Source organism: Pezoporus flaviventris, unplaced genomic scaffold (genome assembly GCF_033815535.1).
Source record: "Pezoporus flaviventris isolate CSIRO_AGI_PZ_B2104156 unplaced genomic scaffold, CSIRO_AGI_Pfla_v1 ptg000045l, whole genome shotgun sequence".
Lineage (NCBI taxonomy): Eukaryota > Metazoa > Chordata > Aves > Psittaciformes > Psittacidae > Pezoporus > Pezoporus flaviventris.
In genome coordinates, this window is record NW_026892593.1 from 1,116,346 (window position 1) to 1,132,123 (window position 15,778).

Below are 15,778 nucleotides of genomic sequence, written 5' to 3' on the forward strand. Positions count from 1 at the left end.
AAGAGAATGGACAATAAACATTTGCTGCTCCCTCATCCCTCTGACACAATAAAACATCACAGGGCAGTTCTGTTTATTGCCTTATGCTAAGCAGGAAAAGAAATCACAGGATTCAAACCAACTCAGTGTGATTTTCACTAGGTATTAAGCAGCTAATATTAAGCAAAATGCTGCATGTACATAGAGGCACTGAGAAGCTGTGAACAGGTAGAGCTGAAATTCCAGCTTCAGCATGTTGCCACTTTGAAAGATCCACTTATTCTGCACTGCTCATCAAAAGAATTGCTTTTTTCTTACTGGAAAGTATGCACAGGCATTATTTTTCACTCAACCTGTACACTGCACTTCCTTTAATTAACTGGAGGAATACTTGCACTTTGATGAATATAAAAAATCAACAGAAATTGCATTGGACAAGTTGGACACAAAAATAATCACTCAGTTGTGTATTTTGACCTGTTGAAGTTTGAGGAGACAATTTTGAAATGCTGCTCAAGACAAGGTTCAGCCTGTTAGTTTCTTCTTCCTGTCTCTGAAAGAGAGAACTTATAGGGAGCTAGGGATTAAGGGTTAATTCTCCTTTCAGACCTTGAGCTCTACCCCACTGATGAAGGACTCGGACATCCTTCACCTTTAGCAGCCCTCATCCTGTATTTGTTATCTTTCATCGAACTATCCTTGAGCAGGTAAAGCAGTAGCCACTCTTCTTTCTTCAACAGGCAACTTACAAGCATGTTTTAAATATCTACCACAGCTCATGTGAGCAGCAGAGCTACAATGACTAATTTAATTGACTTCTTTTCCTCTCCTTTGGCATTTTCATTTCAGCCAAAAGATTCCAAGTTTCTGTGGTAAAAGTGATAGAGAAAATTTTCAGCTCATTTCTGCCCTGACCAAATCAGGAGATGTTGGTTTGGTAACTTGAAGTCTTGGCTCTTCAGGTTTTCTGACTCAAATGCAGGTCTATTCTACAAGCCAACACATCTTTATCTAGGTTGATATACATTGCAATATTGCATTACTGTAAGGTCAGTGGAAATAATTAAATTATCTTTCATAAAATGCAGAATTTTCACTTTCATATGAAGCAACTGTCCATAAATACAGTAATATACCCCAATAAGTTTGATTTCATTCATGGAAAAATTGGATCTATTCCTTCTCTGTTCCTAATGCACTAAAACTGTTGCTCAAAATCTCACAATAAAACATCCAGGAGAATTTCTGACTCAGCAACTGTGAAGGTCTGGGTTTCAACACGGGCCATTGCTTGTGCACTACTAGTGCTATTTATACCACAACACATAACTTCAGCATATTCAGACATTCTGTTACATCTGCTGCAGTGCAGAACCGTTATGGCTTTGCCTACACTTGAATAAACATTACCAACAGCTTTTGACTCAATGCAACACCTCAAGAAGCTCATAGGTCATGTTCAGCATCTGTTCAGATAAAACAGCTCGGTCCAGGTCCCACTGAAAGCATTTTTGTCGCCATTTTTCAGCAGAGGTAAAAGCTCTTGTGATATTTTTCATAGTATCAGTGCTTCATTCTTTCTGCAAAACGCACATCTAAAAATTGATTGCTCCATTATGAAGTATTGGAGAAGTAATGCACTGTAATAAATCACTTTTCCCATTCACAGCATCAAAATAATTGTAAAAGGCTTAAACTCAGCTAAAGAAACACAATTAGCTTCCGTGTAACTGTAGGTGTAGAGCTAAAATGTTTAGAAGAATGACTGTTGTAAGAACGTGTCCTGTTTTATGATGGAAAGGGGTATGGATTTGGCCAAACCTACACTTTTCTTTATCTTACTTTTGACAGCCCCACATGCAAGCAACACCATGGAATGCCAATACAGCCTCTGTGTCTGGCTGATAAGGAGAAAATTAGGGGTATTATTTCAAATAAAATATGATAGACTCACAGAAGTTAATCCAGTGCAGCATCCTTTTGGCCAAACACAAAAGACAGTGTTGGAAGTGATGCAACACCTTCTTTCTGCAAAGAGCCAGGGACTACTGCAGCATTCACAGGTAATTCACACTAGCCTATATGCTAGCTATTACTTAAAATGCAATTAATGAAGTTTACTTGCATAGTAAAGCAGCTGGTGGCTGCAAGGAGCACTGCCAAAGTGTGGAAAACCTTCCCCCCCAAACACATTCTGCTTCAGGAGCCTGACGTAGCTCAGCAGCATCCTCAAGGAGGTACCGCTTCATTGGTACAGACACACTGGCAGCACGAAACAACATCTCTAAGCATCACAGCAGGAAAGAAAAAATGAAAGGGAACTGCGGCAGAACACTACATTCGCATTTAACAAGGAGAAATGCTCAGAGTGGCAGTCTACACCTTGAAGATTTATTTGTACTCAGTATAAAGAAGTGACTATAACAAAAAGAAATGCCCTGACAGCAAATGCTGAACTATCCTCAAAAGTAAATGCCGAGTGGCTTTTAGTGATGACTACAGCAAAAGATAAATGCCAATAATGGTTTTTATGTCCTACCTTTTCATAACTACTTCCAATTTTGTAGTCAAAACACTTCATCCTTGATGCCATTTACCTCTAATTCTAAAGCTTTCTGGTTATAACCATATGCAGGCACATACATTTGCACTGAATGTGTTGCTAGGTGGTCTGCCAGACGCCCTGGGCACATGTTGAGCCTGTATTGCAGAGCTGTGGAGATCAAGGCCCATGCAGGCACTGGCTGAAAAACTGCTAACCATAAATCCCATCCCAGAGATTATGTTCAGTAGATACAGGCCTGTATGTTGCTCTGTTATCTGCCTCTTATCCATGTCTATTTTGAACTGATCTGCTTTCCAGGAGTAAAGAATACTCACAGGACAGGAGAGCGATCACCCCTTCTGCTAGGGCATTCAGAGACAATGGTTCAAGCCCCAGCTGCACTATATATCTGGTATTCATCATGTAAATAATTGCATTTAAACAAAGCAGAACAGCTCTAACAATGCACTTTGAGGGAAACTCACCTCAGATTAATCTACAGTCTCATGTTTAGGCCACTGAAATTTCCTGATCTCGATCAAGCAAAGAACAAAACCAGACTTGCGCTCTGCAAGATGAAGAATGAGGATGAAGTTCTCACTATTGCCTGCAATCTTTATTTTGGAAATTAATAGAATTAATAGAATGAAGCGCTGTGGAGACATTAAGCATTACTGTGATGCATGCAAATATATGAACCTACAGAAAAGAATTAAAAATTACATTTCATTTTCACTCCTGCTCACTGTCTAAAACTGCCAATGATGACTCTGGATTTTAGCTTTTTCCAGCAGAAACACCAAGCCTGTAAAATATCACATCTATTCTATTATACAAAGAGTTTTGTGCAATTAAACATGGGACATATTTTCATTTAACTTGTACAATTAGTAATTTTCCACATGAGAGGAAACAGAAAATATGCTGTTAAGAAAAAAAAAAAATAAAAACAGTGTAATTAAGTGTGGTAAATGACCCCATGTCAGCCGTTGGCAATACCGGGAAATAACTGGCCTTTCTTCCACTACCACCTACACCTGGCTGGTAGCTGGTTTCCGTGTTCATTTGCGCATGGGCAAGAAAGGGCTATGTTCCATTCTCATATTTTCTCTGGTAGCTGTCAATATTAGTTATTTAAAAAATAGTATTTTATCTCTTTTTTTATAAGGCACTAAAATCCAGCCCTTTTTTTTTTGAAGGCTGACATTAAATCAGCAGCAGGATCCTAATTTGGTAGATGCTATGGTACCTCTTGTCAGTGAGGTCTGAACAACAGGCTGGGCCCAGCATTTATAATTCACTTACATGTGCACTTTGATAAAGTCCTGTCAAGCAGCTCTCTGGATTTTAAAACAATAGTATTCTGAAGTGATTTTGCAACAGCACTGGGAGAAACATAGCAAGAAAATTGCAGGAGCAGTTCTACTAATCAATATTTCCATTACACTACGGAAAAAAAAAAAGTCATCTTTGATTTCTCTGTAGAAAGTGATTCTTTCAGTTTTGCCATTATTTGCACTTGAATTTAATTCTGGAAAGGGCAACCCATTTTTAATCCTAGCTACATAAAGGGAAACATTATCAGAAAAGTACCTGGGGTCCTGGTAGACACTGACTGTGAGTCAGCAATGTGCCCTTGTGGCAAAGACGACCACAGAGTTATTCTCAATGTTCCATTCCCAAAGTATTTTATATCACTAGTTCAGCATAGCTCCTTTGCTGGTGTTTCATGGCTAGCTTGTAATCTGGATGTATCAGCTCCCCCCAGCCAAATACATGAATTTATTAACCACAGCTATATACCTGTATTTACTAAAGCTCTGAAGGCAGATATCTGTGGCACCATAGCACCCTCACACAATCTCATTGTTTCTTCTCCAGCAGTCTCAATTCTGACAGTAACTCATTTCCAAATTCAGGATGCTTCCCCCCTCTGAAAAGATAACCTTTATTGTCAAGCCCGTGCTTGCACAGTTGATAAAGCAGCTCAGATCACAAGAGCTGAGCCAGATAACCTCTGCAGGGACAGAAAGGGGAACAGTATTTTTCTCTCTAGCCTGTGCAGTTCCTGCAAGTATTCTGTAGCTAAAGTAAATGATTTATAAAGTGTGAGATAATACAAAAATTCAATTCTCAGAAGGAACTGACATGCCTATCTTGTGTACTCATGGCCACACTGTTTAAAACCCCACCAAGCTAAACCAAAATAGATACACTAACACTTGTCAATATAAATAGAAACTTAAAAAAACCAAACTATAAAAATGCTTTTTGCTACCTGGAGAAATTAGCAAGATTATACATAAGGCAGACCAGAGCAGTTAATGTTCTTTGTTGTTTACTAGAATAAAGATCTACAAGGAATAGAATCTGAAAGTTCAAGCTGAGCCTTCACACCCAAAACTGCAAATAAAGGCCTATTTTGGCCACAATGATTCTTTGCCGTTACAGAAGCAAACTTTTTTCTGAAGCTTGAGATGCAGGACCTGCCAGCAAAGGTAACCACTGAGCAGCCTGCTCTTCCCATCCATTGTAACAACAGTGATGCTCCTGAGTGAAAGGTGCAGAAAGCCTGTAAAATAGGTAATCAAAGTAGCCTTTGTGTTTGTTCCATACAGCTCCTACCTGAATTACTTTCAATTGTTGCCACTGGTTACACCAGTACCAAGTGTTTAAAAATGAATTTCAGTTATTAGAAAATAATTTAAACTTCAAATAGATTTTCTTCCCATTGACTTTTAATGTTACATGAACTCAATGAGAAGTTTTTTGCATTGCTATCTCAACAGTTTTGATTTCTTGAAATGAAGAATTTATACATATTACAATATGTGCCATATCATATTGGACCTCTAGAATAAGAGCTAGAATAAGGAGAGAGAAAACCTTTTCATTGCCTGCTTGTACATCTAAACTTACCCACTCAATTGTTGATAGCGAAGAACACTCAAATCATGGCATGTTTATGGACATACCCTGTAGCTTTATATGCTTTGGTTCTTCTAGAAATATCACCCACATACTAAGTGTGATATACACTTATGTAGAACTGGTCCATAAGTACAGAACAGTTAGTGCGTATTTGCCCTATCCCTGGGAGTGCTGAAGGCCAGAGCCAGCAGCATACGATCTCCAGATCGGCATTGCATCCCTCCCAGAGGTATTAAGATGTGCGGGCTAGAGAAAAGCCCTGTCCTGAGGGTAGCGGATACCATGATAAAGGCTGAAATTAAAAACAAACATAAAATGCTGCAAGACTGAAAATGTAGAGCTGGTTAAAAGCGAGATAAAACAAACTTCAGCCAGGCATTCACATGATGCCAATCTCTCACAGCAGTGGCTGAAAAGAATGGCAGACTGCAAGGATATGTTTTGGTCTGTGTTCATCCCCACACTGGACTTGAAGTCTTTCTTCCCACTTCTCCTGCTGCGTGCAACAGAAAGTAAGCCTTCAGCTCCAGCCACCACGCTGAGTCACTGTAGTGTGGTTGGATGGATCATCCAAAGCACTAATCAGTTAAGTGTTAAACCAAGTATAAAGATTGACTGGAATGGTTAGGCATGTGTGTGTTTGATTGTTTCTATCCATACATCTGCATAACACAATTGATTCCAATTAAAATTATTCTTTGTTTTGGCTTCTGTTGAATCCTATCCCAAGTAGCATCTGCTACGATAGCAGTGTTTATTTGGGTACTTGTGGCACACAGTGCAAGCCAAAACAACCTCGATAAGCTTGTAAGCTTCTGAAGCTGCTGTTGGCTTATAGACACACACATCCAGTGACAACTGCCAGGCAACCACCTTCCCCGGCTGTTCTTATAATTACAGTGCAGGTTGCGGTTCATTACAATTGTGTACAGTTCATTCTATATTGCTAGTTTTCCTCCTCTTGGTTTATTGCGCTCCTTGCAGCGGCGCTGAGCCATCCAGACCATCCTTACCACCACCAAACACCCAGCTGCAGGAGGAGCACTGCTGTGGTGACCACCTACCCCCACCACCCTTGCCAAACTTCACAACACGGAAGTTTAGAAATTCCTTGTAAAAAGGCTTAAAAGGAACTTTGAAGCAAGCCAATCGTAACTGAAACCTTCAGTAGCTCGTCAAGAAAAATAAAATTACGAGATCCATTTTACATCTATTCTCTACATATCTACAATATCCTATTTGCAAACCTGCCGGTTCTACCCCTTCTCGCCACAACGTTTGGCATCAGTTATGGCGCTACAGCGCCATCTCCTGGAAGAAAATAACTGGCTGGAACTGCTCCTGAAATTCAGTTTTCCCGGAATCACAGAATCATTCGGGTTGAAGGGACCCCTGAAGATCATCCGGTCCAACCTTCCTGCTAAGGCAAGGCCACCTAGCTCAGGGTTTGAACGTCTCCAGAGAGTGAGACCCCACAACCTCCTGGGCAGCCTTTTCCAGCGCTCTGCTACCTTCAACATAAAGTTCTTCCTCTTGTTGAGGAGAAACTTCTTGTGTTTTAGTTTATGGCCACTGCTCCTTGTCCTTGGGCACCACTGAAAAGAGTCTGGCACCATCCTCCTGGCACCCGCCTTTGAGATATTTATACGCATTGAGATCCCACCTCAGTCTTCTCTTCTCTGGACTAAACTGGCAAAGCTCCTGCAATCTCTCCTTGTAAGAGGGATGCCCCCAACCCTGACCATCTTTGTGGCCCTGTGCTCACACTGCCAGCTAATTCTGCCATGACAGTGCAACAGGGTGAAGTAACCAGATGGGCAAAAAAAACTGTATTAACCTTTTTTCCCTTAGTAGACATACTGTAAGCCATTGTAATGAGCATAGGGAAAGAATGGAGAGGTTGACTCTAGCTATACCCTAACCCTTTGGAAGGAATCAATTATGGTCTATTTTTAAAGAGGCAACAGCAGATTTACAATCACAGAACCAGCACTGGGAGAGCACAAACAGGTTCAGACAGATCTGTTCATTCATTTATCCAAATAGACATTAAGGGTTCCTTCAAGGCAGAGGGTATAAAACCAAAGGGCTGAAAATGCTAATGCTATGATCAAAATAACGCCAACAAACTGTGTTAGCTTGCTGTTTGGCTTTCTTAACAAAACCACTGAGAAACTGATAGTAATAAAATGACTTTCATGTAAAAATGCTGCTGTCAGGATTAATTTTTAGGTTTTTAAAATAAAATGTTACTATATGGTTTTAACACAGCATTGGGAAAATATAAAAAGTTGGTTGTTTGGGGTTTTTTTAGTTGCCTGAAATAGCTTCCACAAATGCAATAGTAATTACTTGCATTCAGGAGGAATTGTAGCTTTGAAAAATTCAAACAAGCAAACAAACAAAAAAACCCACCAGAAAAACTTACCCATTCTCAGATACATGTGTACACAACCAGGACAGATATCAAGTGGATTTTAGTGTGGAGTCTTGCTTTCGAGCACAGAAATAACTGTTAGCCCTATGCTGTATTTATCAACATATCCTTGTGCATTCACTGGCACAGCCAGGCAGTAACGTTTGGATTTGTCTTGACTTGATGAGCAATGAAGACAGACTTCGCTGTGAATACGCTCTTCTTCAGCCACACAATCAACCAGCTGTAAGAACAGATTTATCAAAGATGCTTTCAATGCTGTTCTTAGACACTGTACTTTTTAAAGAACCTATTTCAGCTACTTTGTCAAATAAATAGCTGGTCTGCAATATGGAGTGTATTAGCTATGACATCTTTGTAGTCAAACATACTATTCTGCATGCAGACCTCAGACGTTTCCTGAGGCTTCTCTATTTCTGTAACATTAGCTTTGTCAGAAACAAATTCTGATTTTACTGATGTAGGCTGTACCCTAGGTAAAACTACAGAAAAGTACGCAAGATTTAATCAAGGCAAGCAAGACTGGGTTTGTAGTGACATAAAACAAACATTCACAATAAAAGATGTCATCTGTTCACAGTCCCTGAAGTGCACGTATTAGAACATGTCACTTGCAAACAAGCAATACAGCAGCATGAAAACAACATGGTGACATTTACAGGTAACTTTGCAAATAAATACTTGAACCTTGTATTCTTTGCTTTCTCAAAGCACTATCTGGAGAGATTGCTCCTTGATGTGTTCCAAGTGTTTGCTGTAGTCTGCACCAGTGACAGGTCAATTTCTCAGAAGTGGTCTCCTTGAACACATTCCTAAATAAGTCTGCAAATACATATATTTTTTTAAAAAAAGGATCAGCATTCTTGATTTCAAATCACATTTATCCACTGGACAACTTTAAAGCTCAAATAAAGGAGATGAATACAGAGTAAATGTTCTCGCATTTGCTCTTTACCACTTCCAAAGGTAGGAGGAACATCTGACTCAATTCCTGCAGAATGTTTTAGCTGATCCTGGGAATTGTGCATTGTGGTTGCTTGCTTTACTTCATTAGTTAATATAGCAGCATTTTAAGTGTTTCCTTTGTTGGAAATAGATTTATTGGAATTATCAGAAGTATTAACCACTCAGTTTCACTATTAAAGCTGTCAGAGGAATTCTTTAAAATTGTATTGAGATGAATTCTCCAAGAGATCAGTGAAGCAAGGGAATTTTTGGGATGAACCTTCCTTTCAAATGTAATTACTAAAACCACAATTAAAAAAAAAACTGTCAAAAGTAGAGCATTGCATCCTTACAACAAACTGGATAGACCTCCAAATGAGCGTAACTCCACTACCTCAAGTCTAACATAGCTCCCTTACATCTACTTACTTACCTGTTGCAGTATGAAGGAATGATGGGGTAGATATGACCAGATTTTTCTTCTGCACTGTATAGTTCTCATTTTAGAAGAGTGTAATTTGCTCAGCATCCATACTAAACAGAACATAGGCCTTCACTGCATGTGTGTTAAAAAGCATGTCACAAAACATGCCCCCCAGTTATCTTCTTTCTGTAGTAAGTAATGTACCTCCTGTATATGATGCAGTTAAGCACAAAAAAAAAAAAAAATAAAATTGCATCTGTATTGCAGTGGCAGCCTTTGTGTTGTTCTTAAATGGTCTGGTTCTCTTCAGTAATTCCTCTAGGTTTCAAAGAGATGTTTGTTCTCTCAACTGGAAGATCTGATCCCATAGACAAAGGATTTTACCAGGTCTATCTGGCTAGCCATACTGAACTTTGTTATCCCTGGTGGACACCCCAGGACAGCAAGCAAAAAATACTTCGACGAAAGAAAATTAATTATATTCTGCTGTGTTCTTCTCAACCTTCTTCTATAAAGTACCTAAACCTGCCAATGGACAGTTTTGTTTCCCATCCTTCCATATGTTAAAAAGATACACAAGGAAAAAGAAACCCGGCCAGCTTCCCAACTGTTTCTGCACTCCTCCCAAACCATCCTTCAACCTCTTCTTCCCTTAATCAAACAGAACTTGGCTTAACATGTAGAATATTTTGCTGATAGCTATGAAAAGTGGTGGAGTAATAAATGCCTAATGACATCAGTATTAAGAAAAAACAGACCAACAGTTATCAACCATTTGCCAAAAAGCAATATAGATTCACATTTGTATGCAACAGCCTGCCCTTGCCATTCTTTTACCTTAAAGTTTTCTGAACCAGCCATGTTTAGGCACCTAACAGACCTGGAATTAATAATGACAGCCAGGAATTTTTACATTTGCAGAAAATTCTTTGTCCTTACATAGCCCTTGATGATATCCAACTGTTTCAACCTGAAAACATCCATTCAAACCATAGAGAAAACATTACCTTCTCCACGTTTAAGTAGCCTCTCTTCATTTTCCTTATAAAACTGACTGAATACACAAGGCTGAAAGCCACTTAACCAAATTTCCACTTTAGACTTCTTTTTTCCTGGATAGATTTAGAAGTGGGGAAAGAAACAAAACAAAACCAAAAAGGATGGTCCTGCAGAAATCAAATACCAACATCACTACAAGAATTACAAAATTTTAGGGTTATTTCCCTCTTATTTTTAAAAGTTGTGAGCGAAGGAACTGAATAAAAATTGCCAACGTCTTTGAAAATTACCTGCAACTGAGGTCACTGTGTCTACATATATACTCTCCAACAAATCAAAACAGTACATCATCTTCTATGTCAAACAACTTTCGTATCGGCTACTAGAGATACAATATTCTATTGGTTTATCAGAGCTGAATTCAACCCACTTTATATGCCAGAATTGGTACCGTGTGAGGTTTAGTGTTTTACTTTGTCTGCCCCTGACAAGGTACTGAAATCAACCACCTCATCCACCCACAGCTTCAGTTCCACACTTCTAATTTTGAAGATAAGATGGTTTTTATAAAAAAGTCACAATTCAAACCAGAGGTATGTTTTTTCAAACTAAGGTGTTAGGGAAAACAAGAATGCAGTACCACTCAGTCACTTTAATATCTTCTTCCTAATGAAGACCCATTTAATCATCTCTGCATTTGGAAACTAATATGGTAAAGTTGTCTGACTATGAAAAGGAATCAGGATGATACAAAATCCAGTATGTATTCTTTAAAACGTCTGTCAACTTTTACCCTTTATCGAACGTGGCTGACATTTCAGTTTGCTATCTGTGTGAAGATCAGCAGCTGTGGAAGGAGAAAAAAAAACAAAGTAGTTCCTCCCATACATTCCATCAGTAGGCGAAAGTTTGCTGTTACAACACAAAACGCCCTCTCACTGGCAAGTTGGTCCAGAACTGCAGATCGTTTGACACAGTGCAAGCATTCAGAAATTGAGAGCAGAGAGAAAAATCGACATGAAGCTACATTCCATTAGTCATGTTGCACACACAAGAAATCATTTTGTCCTCAGGTACGTTTTATAAATAAAAAGTGTGTTGGCTTTGTAGGTTTGTTGTGGGTTTTTTTTTAATACTCTGAATTCCAGTATTTTTTAGGTATAGTGGATTTTCACTGCAGAGGGGAGTGGTTGAGCTATGAACTTCCTGAAAAATGGCATTCAGTTGCATTTAAGCATAGCATCTCTCCAAGACACCCATCAGTAAAATGGATACTACATGCAATTCATGAAACAATGGTCTTCATGCACAATGGAAATATAGATATGGCAGATAAATCCGAGCCTTCTGGCAAATAACCTTAGTAAGGACTGGAGAAAATAAGTCTTCTAGAGGCCTTGACATCACAACAACAATTCCCAGGATGGGTGGCATCCAAACTAAAAGCCAATCAGACTATTAAGAGCCCAACAGTTGTCAGTTGAAGAAAGGCTGGAGATTGAATGGAAACTAGAGTCATATGTAACTGATTTTTTTTTTCCCCATCCATTAGTAACATTGGGAAAGAGTGAATTGCAAACTTTTTCTACTACAGGAATATATTCACTGCACTGACCCAAAGTGATACAGCTTATTTCCTAAACTCTGCAGCAGCTTCATGTAACTGCCTCATACTTGTCAGGCTGGAGCAATCTACATATGAAGGGAAGGAATTTCTTCAGAATAAATGAAAAAATAATGGACACATAATAAAAACCTTTTAACTCCTCCAGAATAAAAGTATTTTCAGAATTACTATGTACTTTTGTCAAAATACCTAAGCTTGGATTTTTTAATTTGTTTTTAAAGGAGCAGCAGGGAATAGAAATTATCCCTTCTGCAGTCACAGAAGGTCACAGCTTGACAATTACTCCCCCCACCATCACTGTATTTCCTGTTCTTCAAAAAGATGATCAAATGCAGAACACAAAAAAGGAAAATTATTCTAAATTAAACTATTCTTGTTTTAAGATTTCAGTTTCTCTTTCTCAGTGCTACATTCCAGGGAACATCTGTCTTCCAGCAAGTGTCTGTGTGGTTCTCAGAAACATCACTCATTTCTTCTCTGGCTCAGTGTTATGTTCTAAAACACAATATACAGCCTTAAAATCAACAGAAACCTTTTTGTTTGTTTTGGGGGAAGGATGACCTTTTTGAAGGCAGTTTTTTCCTCATCAAAGATTATGTGGAAACATTAAAGCCTCATGGGGTAGAAACTAATCTAAAGAAATCTAACTCCCTACCAAGGCAAAATTGCCTGATTCTTCCCAAAAGCACCTTGCAGAAAACCTCCCCACTTCACCAACACAGGCCATGGAAGATTAATTTACTTCATTATTCTCAAGGACTCCAATTTCCTTCTCCTCCCCAAAACTTGGATACAGTGAAAAAATATAAACAGATACTTATGAAAAAAGATCAGTTTTAGTGTAAAAGCTGTAACTGCAGAGCTCTCCTAGAGGAGTGGGCAACACTCACTGTTACAATGCCTATGTTCAATAGTGCAGCAAGCAAGTCTTTCAATCTTACAGCAAAGAGCAAACAAGAACAAAAAAACTAATAAACTGACCAATAGTTTTCATTTTTATGAAATTAATTTTAAAAGCAGTTACTTTCATCTAAACAGTACCTTTTATGTGAAGTTTAGAGCAACAGGGAAATAAAGCACAGAGGCTGCAGGCTTAACCCTTTGGTATCTAGCAGAAACAGGTGTAATTTCAGTCAGAATGATCAGGGCTAACAAAACAAAAACTTCCAAGGTCACATTACTTTGCTTTTGAAGTCATCTCTAGGAGAGATGAGGAAGGGGAAGTACCAGTAAATATGAGAACAGTTACTAAATCCCTACTAAATCACTCACAGCACATTGAACCGGTTCCTAGAATCATTACTGCGCATATCTGTTAAACCAAATACCAACAGTACCAGCTACAAACTTTTAATTCATATTTCTAATTTGAGTTGATGAAATGTTAAAATGATCCTTCATTGGACAGCAGCAATGCTGCCTGCATGCATGTGTACTGCTTTGCTCACCTCATAAAAATACAATCTGGAAGTAGCTGAGCTCTTTGTCAACTACTGTATTAGATGTAATATTTAGAAGGAAAAATACATATAAAGAAAAAACCCTGTATGATTGAAGTGCAGGGGTCTTTAAGGTACTTGTAGTTTTCAATTTATAATTCCAGAAAATACTTCCCTTGCAAGGATGGCAAGATTTCTCACAGACAATCAGAGCATTAAGTACTTCTGAGACAGAAAAATAATTAAAGGCAAGAATCTACAATGTGAGGACTAGCCAATCATTTGTATATTATGGGCAAGCTTATTAATTGGTCTCAACTACCTGTGTGCAAAATGATTAAAAAAACTAGAAAAAGTTCTAATCATACAAAAAAAATCTCTAGGAGCAGCCTTTCAGTATTCTGGTTTTGGTTTAGTAAGAGTAATTTCATATTTTAGTTTCAAATAGTCAGCATTTAAAAAGGAGCTACAGGTATTCCTGACATCATCCGTAACAGATTACCTGAACCTAATTGCACTAAAAGCATAAATACACCAGACCTACACAAATACTTGGATATACAGTGGGGAACAACAACAACAAAAGAAACCAACAACCAATAACAAACCTTTCAGTCAAGGGATCCAGTGAAAGTTAGTGGAATTGGAACACCTAACCTGGTTAGATTTTATAAAACTAATCAATCATTTCAGTAATTATGGTGCAGCTACAGCCTTTGTAAGTCCATCTTCCTGAATTGTGAAGTGACCAACTGCTACATGGAGAGAACCGAACTCTTAGAATTGCTGTAATTTACAGGGAAAAATTGAATTCTTACATTACTGGTCAAAGTGAAAAATACTCTCTTGCAAGAAGGCATTCATTATGTAATACAGTTCAATGTCTATCCTTCAGTGTAATGCACCTTAAAACAAAGCAAAGAATATTTGCACCCACCACAATAGGCATTATGGTAGTACAAACACAAATCTCTCAACTTCTGATCACTTGCCGTTGGCACCTACTCCATTTACATATTTTACCCTCACATTTCATGTTTATCACACCATTCTCACACCTAGCTTTAGGTCTATAAAACATTTTAATGCACTCCAAAAATTTAACACAAAAGCTCGAAGATTAGCTTGACAACTAATTAGCACAACAGATTCTTAATTAGGAGGCTTGTATATTGCCGTCATTGAAGTAGATGAGTTCTGTAGCAAGATAAAATACACCTAATTCACAGTGCTTTTTCTACCATATGGTTTCTCTCTAAAGTCATCCCACTCTTTTTCATGACATTTAGATATGTTGGTACATTTAAATTTCATTTATTTCTACTTCTAGAAGACAATTGTTACATTAGTATGAAGACTTTGGAGACAAAGAAAGCTACAATTTCAAAAATTTCTACAGCATTAAAATTCTTGCTATGGAATGAGTTCATAGATTTCTTCGTTCAGGTCCTTTTATTAGAGTAAAATGCACCAATATCTCCCCTGCTTTTCCCAAGCTACAAGCATTTAAGGTGAAGAATTTTCTCCGGAGCCCCAATGCTCAAAGGAAGCTGTGTCTGAGGTCATAAAAATTATGTTTGTTTAGTCACATAGTAGCTTGTGCTACACATCCATGAAAAAGGTTTCCAAATCTCAAACTAGCTAAAAAAATACTAGTTAACTACAGAAAAATCAAATTCAGATCTGACTAAAAATGAGAACTAAGCAATTGTATTAACCAAGTAATGACAAGTGTTAATCTGAGGCAGTTGTTCCCCATCTTTTGCTATTAAATCCCCAAATCCAGTTCATTGTGGGACTGTCAAGTATAACCTTCTGGTCCACTTCCAAATTACCTCAGCATATTCATGGCAGATTTTGTTCTTCTACCTATTCACTCTCTGCCTCTCTCCAGTCTTATGACCATTCCATTTCCTGTCTCTCCAGAATACTGTATGACATTTGCAACACTGCAATATACTGGTGGTTACACATGCCAGTAAACACTCTGACAGCCACAAAATGATGGTCTGGCAATATTTGTCTAGGTAACAGCATATATTAGTGCCTTAAAAAAGGCTGCTGGATGAAGAATAGGAGGTAGAAGCCACTGAAGAAAATTCCCTGCATATTTTTATAACAAAAGCAAAGTTAAATCCAGAGTTCAGGAGCCACTGAGCAGCTACTGTTCCCTGCTCATTTTACCTCCATCTCATCCTATTTCCCTCCGATCTTCCAGTTTGTCCACCTCAATTCCAGAGGATCCAGCCTTTGGGAATGAAAAGCCATGAGCACTGCAGGAATTACCATATTTAACATCTGCAGGGTCATACTACTGGCATTTAAAAAAGCCAAGTTAAGACAACCAGCCTTCATTCATCCCTTCTTGAATGAATGGTCTATATGTCAAAATACCTGAAAACTGCACTGATACAGTAGAACTTATTTTAACTTGCATTACAAATAAACTGCA